Genomic DNA, 10,780 nt, shown 5'->3' on the forward strand with positions numbered 1-10,780 from the left:
TTGATGATTTTATGAAATGGGTTTGTTGTAAAATGAAAAGTCTTGTTCATTATATCCACGTAATTGAAGAAGAAAAAGAAGAGTTAACTTATCACGTCAAATAAAATTAACGGGAGGTAACATCAGAAATCTTACTGAAAACGAACTAAAATTTTAGTGATTGTATTGCAAGTTATAAAAGTTGGGTGATCAAAATGCAAGCATCCTAAAAGTTTGGGGACTATACATATATTTTACCCTAATAATAAAGCATTCGTATATTCCCACTGTATCTTTGTTACCATTTAAATTTTTTTTTCCATATTCATATCGTGTCGAATGATGGTTCCATACTTGAAAACTTTCATTCTATACTAGAAGTGAAAAAAAGTGGGAACCTTGTCATTCATAGGCTTTAGACTCGTGTATATCAAAAAAACAAACCTACTATTGACTTCGTTCGTTCATTCATGTATGCGGGGGTTAGTACGAGGTACATTTAATGGGGAAATGGATTTAGTTGGTAGTAGTACATCTTCTACTACAAAAGAGAAGGAACTATGATTCTTCAGATGATAATGAAATGGAACTCTGGAAGCCGTCAGATAGCATTGGAATTGCCAAGCCATCAGCATTCCCAGAATTTTAAGACGCCAAGCTCCTCCCAACACAGGCAACAAAAATCTTGGCCTCCTCAGAATTTGAAGTCCTTTTTCTTCGATTTCCCCTCTTTCTCCTGCATCTTTCTTTTCCTTTTCTTCTCATTCTACAGCAAAAATACATCCCATTATTACAACCGTTAACAAAACCTATGGAATCCTCAAATCAATTATGGTGCCTAAAATAGTATATACCCTTATGGCCTTATCCCATTACAAATACACACACACACACACAAAAACCTTCCGCTGCAGATTTGTAGAAAGGACTGTTGAAAATATTTGGCTAATTTTAAAAACAAGAAATCACAATCCCATACTCGAGCAAATGAGTAAATGTTTACAAGACCTAACTATCCAACAGGGGAGTCGAACAGAAAAAAGACATATCAAGCAATGAAAATATCAAGAGAAAGTTGCAACCTCGCAAATAGTTTTGTGCATCTAACATTGGTTTGATGGTTCATAAGAAAAATAAAATAAAAGGATCTAATTTACCTTCTTTCCTATCAGCAGTAACATTGACAAGTGACAATAGACTTCTATTGGTTTTTAACAATGTTATATTTCACGCAGCTCTTTCCCATTTCCCCTTTTTTCTTTTGTATTTTAGCTGTTAACAATGAACTCCCCTGTCGTGAAAACCCCCATCATATATTTTGAGTAAAAAAGAATCATTAAGGCCTACCTCAGCTATCATATCACTAAAATCCTCACGCTGACTTCGTAGCTTCTCCTCCTCCCTAGCTTCTTCATACCTGCGAAATCAACCAAATTGAGTGAAGTAAATTTAACTTTGGGGACTGCATTAAATTTAGATAGTGGAAAATGTTACAAGAGTCGAACTTAATTTGCAGGCAACACATTGTCCATGACTTCCAACTCCTCTGGCTGTAGACTGACCTCGACCCTGTCAGATTTTTTACCCTTAAGAATATCAACCTGTAAAAGAAAAATTTTATACTCACATGTCAAATTACTGACACAAGAAGAAAAGGACCCAATTTACTTATAATGATTTCAACAACTCTAGGCTAAATATAATAGCTGATCATGCAGTTTACTAACAGCATGCCATTGACCCCACTCTTGGGAGTTGAAAACTACTTTATCAAGGCCAGTTTATCTAAGAAGTTCCTGTGCTCAAACTCGAGCATAAAAGCGTGGAAAATAAACAAAAATGTTTGTAAATGGCCCAAAAGGCTTTTCAAACAAGATAAAATGCCTAAAGCAACAAACTCCAGATAACTTCTAAATTTAGCATGCTTATAACCAGGTAGAAAATAATCTGCCTTACCCTTTTGGCTGTTGACTTGTCTTGTGTGCCAGTGTTAACCACATAGCCGTATGTTAAAAGCAAGTTTCATAACATCACATGAAGATTTCAAGCTATAGGAACCAAAATAAAAGCAACCAATCAGATTCTTACGTGTGTTGTGCCAAGTAAGGTACCAGGAGCAATCCTCTCTTCTTTTTCTTCAAGTACCTTCAAAGAAACAAGCTAAGTGAGAAGCAATTTGAAGAAAATGTCATGAATATACAGGAGAAATGAATAAAAAAACTACCTAAGTTTCACATATTTTACTCACCTGGTAGAGAGGCCTTTCAGGATCCTTTCTCTGCTGTTTACGGAGGTCAATGACATCAGGTGTCTCAACACCAGTTGGAGTACTGAAGACGAAAGGGGAAGAAAACATTATCATCAAAAAGATTTTACTACATACACAACATAGAACAATCACGTCAATCAAGTACAAGCAAACTGGTGCGAACGTGGCCTGACAGTTTTTGGCAGTACAATGGATTACAACCATTTTTTGATAAAAATATGGAAAGCCTCGTTAAAACCCCCTACATACCCTTCAAACTACATCTGTAGCTTGACGGACATTGGAAAGAGAAAAAGAGTGCCTCAAATTTATTAATGGAATACTTATAACAATACCAGTACAGTACAACCAATATCCACAACAATACATAACCCAACCAAAACAAAAAACACCCAATACAACCACCACCATAAAAACAAAGACTAAACAAAAATATCCCCCTACGGGACAATATCAACCAATTTCAGCCTTAGCCAGCCCATCTGCCTCCCAATTGGCGGATCTCAAAAATATGCCTAACTACAACACCCTGTTCAACCACTACAGAAGCAGTTTCTTTCATCAATGACTCGAACAACGGAGAGCAGCGACCCGGATTCTTAATCCACTCCAAAGCAGTAGAACAGTCCGACTCTAAAATAAGCCTCCCCCTTGAAACACAACCAGACTCCACAAATAAAAGCAGCCCCTTTTAATTGCCAATAATTCAGCTAGGATAGGAGGCCCAGAACCAACGCTTACTGAGAATGAACCAATCATCACACCATCACTGTCCCCAAGCAAGCCACCAATACCTCCTCTTGACCACCCTTTTACCATAGCACCGTCCACATTTAGTTTGAAGAAGTCCAAAGGAGGAGGAACCCAACGCTCCAAAGAGGACAAGTCCTTCTTATTACTCACTGCGAAATCAACTACTTTTGGATCGCTCACAAGAGAATCGAAAGGAATAGCCATATCCGGAAATCTTGCTAAATATCAGGCTGCAATCCTATACCTTACCAGAAAAAACAACGTCGTAAAGTCCAACTTACCTTTTTCAAAAATCATCTCATTCCTACACTTCCAAACCGACCACATCACCGCCCCAGGAATGAAAGACCAAATAGTGGATCGCAGAACTAAATCTGCCCGACCAGAGATCAGAATAGCCGGACTCTCCGGAATAACAAAGGAAACATCCCAAAGATGAAGGAATCTCGACCATAAGTCCCAAACCACCTCACAATGAACAAATAAGTGAGGAACAGTCTCCAAGAACTTGCCACACAACAGACACAATGTATCCTCAATCCCTGCAACTCCACGCTTAACCAACTCTTCTTTCACCGCCACCCTTTGATGAACGACCTGCCAGATGAAAGTTTCAACACGATGTGGGGCTATCCCTAGCCACACAAATCTGTCCCAATTAACACTATTACCTCTCTTCTCAAAAAAATTTATAATACACGACATTGCTGAAAAACATCCCTCCCCATTCCCTGTCCACACCCAGCATTCTTCCGACGAAGCCGAGAAAAAAAAGTTATTTAACATGGAATTAAGCAGAAGCCATTGATCTAGCTCCCAATCAGCAAGATTCCTTCTCATTTGTAAATCCCACCCATCCTGTCGGTGTATTAACCCTGTATTCAGCTACTTTGCCCTGTCAAATGCCCCAGCTTGTAGAGTCCAGAGGACCAAATTTTTAAAATATATAAAATATTATCATTTAATATTTAAATAAATTCTAGAATTAAAATAGAAAAAAAAATTATGAATGAATTTTAAAAAATGGGAGGGCAAGGCCGTAAGGGTGTAAAAACCATGTACGGGCCACATTTCTTGGCTGGGTGAGTAGCCCATCCCAAGACCAAGTCTAGCTATGACAGAAACAAAGTACGTTAAGGAATAATATTTTAACCTTGAAAGGCTATCGACAGATTGAATTCCATCCTCCAACTCATCTTCTTCAATTTGCTCTTCCTCCTTCTCCTCCTCCTCCTCCTCTTCTTCTTCTTCTACTTCCTCTTCCTCCAAATCACCCCAACACTTTGACTTATCAACAGGCTCCTCCTGGATTTTATCAATTGAATTAAAACAGTAACATGTTGAAATTAAATTATAGATCCAAGAACTTCAATCCAAAAATTTCAGATGTTAAAACTAATCATCAATTTGATGTCAAATGGCACCTGCAATCAAGTACACCATACACATAAATGAAATTTAATCCAAAAAGATTGAACTGTTGATACTTTATTCTAATCTTCATTTTAAAACGAAGTGCAACTATGTTTAAGTACATCATCCACACCAAAACCAGTTTTGGATGAATATTCCCAATAGAATATTATCCAGTAAAATATAATTATTCCAAAAAAAATTGACAAATTTTCACGCTGCCATAGAGAATAAAACAACATAATCTAAATTAAGATGTTATACTCCTAGAGAGAGAAAACAAAGGTGGGGCTACTTGTGTGGGTCCTTTAATGTTAAGACACTACTTCGCCCTTATTAACTCCTTTTTGTTTTAGTTAATTTTTATCATATGAAGGTCAATAGCAATAGAAGGAACAAAACCCAAGCTAATATATCTGGAGTAAACAATTAGTCAAGAGCACTACTATATGAAACTTCTAAAAATCTTGGAAGTACCTTATAGTTAGGTTCGTCCTGTTGATGAACTCCAAAACAATCTCCATACAAAGTTCGTACATACTATTTGACAATAAGTGGGAAAAGGATCATTAGACAAAGAGATAAAGGTTACCTCATCTACACTAAAGATATTTTCAAGCTTACTAGAAGACAGAAAACGGTAAACTTTAAGCGGCTTACCTCATCAATAGGAGGTTTGCCCCAGCCTCCAGGGTGATAACCAAAGCTTGCTCCAGGAGGGATGGGTGCATTTAGCCCTGGTATTTTCAAATGTGGGTATGATGGTGAAGGACCATACCTCTGAAAGGAAAATTGCAGATTAAAATCACACTAACAATGCTGAGTCCTTGGATAGGAAAATAAACTTGGGTTATACACCAGGCTAACCTGCATATTGATAAGCCATGGGGGTGGAGCACCCTCTGGCATACCAAGAGCTTCTTTTAATTCATGTGATAAAGAACCCGGCTTCATCTCCCTCAGCTTCACCTGTACTCCAAATGGACAATATTAGTATACGACAATGGAAAAGTTGTACATCATTAGATTTCAGGCTTCCAATTTTTTAATTCAACACTACTACGAAAGTGTCAATAGCATTTCATTCAGTACATCACAACAGCCAGTTGGAGCACATAATAAATCTCAAGGTTGAATGTTTCAGCCAAACAAGTAATTCACACAAGACTTAAGTAGCAATCAGCAACTACATATAAATATAAAAACTGAGCCCTCATGCAGTTAATATACAGAAATCTCAAGCCATGATAAGTTTGCAGTGAAGTCCAGTTTACATAACCCAACAAAAGACACAAGGTTTTATGAAACAAAATTCCTCCCTTCACAGGTTTGAACTAAGCTTAGACTATATCAACTGCTTGAATTTTGCCGTAATGAAAAAACCATCCTGTCCTTAGTAGGGTGCATATGACCTATCATCTACAATAACTAAAATCTTAAGTTATATAATTGCATGACAATTTAAAATTGACATGTGTATTGAAGTATAAGAGGCAGCCTATTATCCATGCAGAACAGCAGAATAGTACCTCAATTTTTTTCCCTTCATGATAAAGGTCCCCGTGAGTAGTCAGCTTTGGCTTGGTCTGATATTAAAGAATGCATCATGGAGAACCTAAAAACGGAAGACAGAACATTAGCAAATTCCATTTCAGCTAAAAACGAATTGAAACAAAATTTAAATATCAAAAGAAAAATCCATGAAGCAAAAAAGAAACCTGATAGTCGATATCCATTTTCCCCATCTTTGGCTGCATACGCTCACGTTGCTTTTGTTTCAACTTCTTACTGTCCTCTTTTTCAATGTAAGCCTAAATGAAAAGGAAAAAGTGAACTATTGAATTGAAATAAAGAATGTTATTATCCATTCAAACCCTACAAAATTAATAAGGAAATATACAGTTTTCAGAACCATCATATTCAATCATGGTTTTCATGCCATAAATCAGACACAATTGAATATTAAAATTAATTAATTTACCTGTCTAATTTTATGAATTCCTGTTGAGGCAATGAAATCAGGAAGCTGAAATGGTTGCTTCTCAATACCACACTTTCCCTGTAGAAAAGAAAAGATTAAAAAGCCGATGAGATACCATAAGTTAACAAAGACAATAATGATAATAACATAAGTAGGAAGCTTCTGCATCCAACCCCAGTCACTTAAAATAAATAAATCTTAGATGGTTCTACCCAAGCATGTAGCACAATGGAAAGGCATCTGAAAATCCAAAAATAGATTAATTAGCACCTTCCGTCCTTAACAATGGGCAAAAAAAACCCTTAATGTTTACATGCAAAGTTATGCCATGTTACATGAAAATCTCATAAATATCTATATCCCATCCCAAGAAGCAGTCATATTAAAATAGAAATCAATCAAGTCCAAGCTCCAAGGTTGCCACAGTCGTTCCTGCAAGAAGCACATATATACAAATAAGTGAAACCTTATCGACTTGATCTTCCATCACCCTTCCCCTAAATCACTCATCAAGATTATGCCTACCAACCATGGACACAAATATAACCCCAGTTACTCATAAGGGTAGCAACAATTATTGACCTGCAAATATTTTCTTTTCCGACACCAATGCCTTGGCACACGAACAGTATTGCAATATGCCTTCAAAAACACCAGTAATAGGATCTGCAGCAGTTGCATCCCAGACCTGAAAAAAAAACATACCAATAATGGACTATTCAATTATGAACATAGGAAAAACAAAAGCTGTTCTTTAAATGAGTTGTGGTACTCTAACAGCATTACATGACAAAATACACAACAAGATAAGATAAAAGAAGAGAACTCACTAGCTTACTAGCTGTGACAAGTGAATGTGGGCAAAAAAGTTTTCTTCATTCCGGAAGGAAAAAATCATAGCCTTGAAGGAAATTTAGAAGCAACTTTGTTCTTATTCACTATCGGGCTATAAATTTTTTAAGCACAGTTTAAAAAAATATACAGGTTCTCAATTGGCCATAAAGAAACCCAAATATAAAGACTACAAGGGCAGCAAGGTAAAGATAATTAAAATAAATATTAACAGCCAAACATACCTCTACAACATCAGGTCTTGAGCAAACCTGTTTCAGTTCAGCAATTTTCATCCGTCTTTGTACCTGTCAACAACAACAATATAAGTGTCTCAACTTTATATTTTCATCAAAACCAGTAGAAATAAAAACAAAAATGTTAAAAAATTGAGAAAAACAAAAACCTTTTTCTTCTTATTTGATATGCCACCTTTCTCTTTCTGTTGATTATCATGTTCTTCCTTTTCTGAATCAGAATCAGCCTTCTTCTTCTAGTCTGCATCTTGGGCAGACTCATCCTTCTTATCTGTATCCTGTATATGTGTAATATAAGTTGTTCAGAGAATTAACAAGGAAAGGAAATATGTATTCATAATATCCAACCAACTATTGTTTTACCTCAGAAGCTGAATTTTTCAAAAACCTTCCTAAATTCCTCATCAATAATATCATCTAAATCAGCTTTTTCTGGGATATATTCAACCACAACTTGATCCTTAACCTACAATTTCAAACAAAAAGTAAATTACTAAGTCATTATTGAAACAAAGTGCAAGTTAATTAAAAGTGTAATAGTCAAAAATAAAAATAAAAATAAATAAATGAACTGAACTCAAAATAATTATAACAAAGAACATCAAACTAAACTCTAGAATTACACCAAAAATTAGAAATGAAGAAAATACTAACTCTATTTAAGCTGTAAATATTTGAAGTTCTTTAAACCATTTCTAAAACTATATTATATATGATGACACGCATAGAACAAATCGATGTTCACTAAAACCCTAGAAATATTAAGAGAGAAAATGATTAGATACCTGCTGGTGATCGGAACTTTCCTTTGTTTCATCTCCACCAGCGTTGCTGTCGTCGGCTTCGGAAATTTTACCGTTTGCGACGTCATTTTCCTGCTTGGAGATCTTCTTCTTCTTCTTCTGCTTGCGCCTTCGACGACGGCGGTCGCCCTCGCGGTACTTCTTGGAAGCAGCGGACGGATTAGGGTTAGGGTTATAGTTATTGAGATCTCCGTTGGAAGCAACTGCACCGTTCGGGTGCGAAAGAACCTCGGCGGCCATAGCTATTTGATTAATCGGACGGTGGAGAGTTTTTGAAAGAGTGGGAAAATGGAGGCAAAACCTGTGGCGGGGTGATTCTATTTGGAGAGGGATTCGTACAAGTAAAGACGATTATACGTGAGAAAAAGCTAGGCGATTGGTTCGTTAAAATCCCTTAATTAGAGAGAATTAGAATTTAATTAAACAACTTTCTCATATTTGGTTCAAATTTTTAAAGGAGAATTAGAATCCAATTTCATCAAGGGAGAGAAAATAAATTTCATCTATAACATGATATAATTGAAATCTTTTGGAAGAGGGAAGGTCAAATTTGACCATACTACCCTCATTAATCTTTTGGTATTCGGGTCGAATTTTTTTAAAAAAAAATTCGGGATCGGGTCGGGTTTTTTTAAGTGTGATATTCGGGTCGGGTTTAGGGTAAAAAATATCCGACCCGACCCGAAAAAATATATAATTTCACCTTATATATTTAGAAATAATTACAATAATACCCCTTTATATATATTTTTTTCCAATTAAGTTAATATTTTTATTGAATACAAATATTTTTTTATTATTTCGGGTCGAGATTCTAATTCATATATTCGGGCCGGTGAAACTTTATTTTGGTCGGGTCGAGTCTCGGGTGGAGGTTCCCTTGTTCTCGGGTCGGGTCGGATGGACCAAAAACCCGACCCAACCCAACCCATGGCCATCCCTAATTGGGATGATTTTATCTTATGATATTTATTAGTATGATTTTTATAATTTATTGAAATGAATAATTAATCAATAAAATGAAAATGTAATATTTTTTAAAAGTTTATAATATATTGCTACATGTAAGTTATAAAACAAACTAAAATTAAGTAAAAAAACAAGAAGGACAATTCTGTCATTTTACATTACTGAAATCAAATTCATTTGACATGTCTGCGAACCAAACAGAATATAGAATTGGATTCTAATTTAATTTCCTGCCAACCAAACATGTTTCAAATTCCAATTCCTTCAGGTGGCGTTTGATTCGCTGGAATGTTTTTGAGGGAATTGGAATCTGTGAAGGAATTGGAATCTGTAAGGAATTGAAATCTAATTTCATATTCTGTTTGGTTGACAAGAAATTGAATTGAAATCTAATTCCATATTATGTTTGGTTGACAAGAAATTGAATTGGAATCCAATTCCATATTCCGTTTGGTTCGCAGACATGTTAGATGAATTTGATTTCAGTAATGTAAAATGACAAGATTGTCTTTCTTATTTTTTTTACTTAATTTTAGTTTGTTTTATAAATTACATGTAGCAATATATTATTATACAAAATTTAAAAAATATATTAAATATTAATTTTATTGATTGATTATTCATTTCAATAAATTATAAAAATCATACTAATAAACATTATAAGTTAAAATCATCCCAATTAGGGATGGCCATGGGTCGGGTTGGCTCGGGTTTTTGGTCCACCCGACCCGAGAACAAGGGAACCTCCATCTGAGACCCGACCCGACCAAAATAAAGTTTCACCCGACCTGACCCGACCCGAATATATGAATTAGAAGCCCGACCCGACCCGAAATAAAAAAAATTATTTTTATTCAATAAAAACAGTGACTTAATTGAAAAAAATTATATAGAGGGGTATTGTTGTAATTATTCCTAAATATATAAGGTAAAATTATATATTTTTTGGGTCAAGTCGGGTCGGGTATTTTTCACCTTAAACCCGAACCCGACCCGAATATCACACTTAAAAAAAACTGACCCGACCAAAATAAAGTTTCACCCAACCCGACCTGAATATATGAATTAGAAACCCGACCCGACCCGAAATAATAAAAAAAATATTTTATTCAATAAAAACAGTGACTTAATTAAAAAATATATATATAGAGGGGTATTATTATAATTATTCCTAAATATATAAAGTAAAATTATATATATATTTTCGGGTCGGGACGGGTATTTTTCACTCTAAACCCGAACTCAACCCGACCCGAATATCACACTTAAAAAAACCGACCCGACCCGACCCGACCAAAATAAAGTTTCACCTGACCCAACCCAAATATATGAATTAGAAACTCGACCCGACCCAAAATAATAAAATAATATTTTTATTCAATATATAAATAAGTGACCAAAAATTGATGGGAGTAGTATGGTCAAATTTCAATTCCCTCCAACAAAGGAATTGAATTTCATCATAAAATGGATGAAATTCACTTTCCCTCATTTGATGAAAAGTTGAAATCACGAGGGATTCCAA

General features: G+C 35.4%; 1 pseudogene; it reads right to left on the reverse strand.

The window, feature by feature from the left end:
* Window positions 1–363: 363 nt before the first annotated feature.
* On the reverse strand, window positions 364–8,606 carry LOC120121847 (annotated as a pseudogene).
* Window positions 8,607–10,780: the final 2,174 nt, after the last annotated feature.

This window comes from Hibiscus syriacus, unplaced genomic scaffold (assembly GCF_006381635.1).
Source record: "Hibiscus syriacus cultivar Baekdansim isolate YM2019G1 unplaced genomic scaffold, ASM638163v2 tig00110383_pilon, whole genome shotgun sequence".
Lineage (NCBI taxonomy): Eukaryota > Viridiplantae > Streptophyta > Magnoliopsida > Malvales > Malvaceae > Hibiscus > Hibiscus syriacus.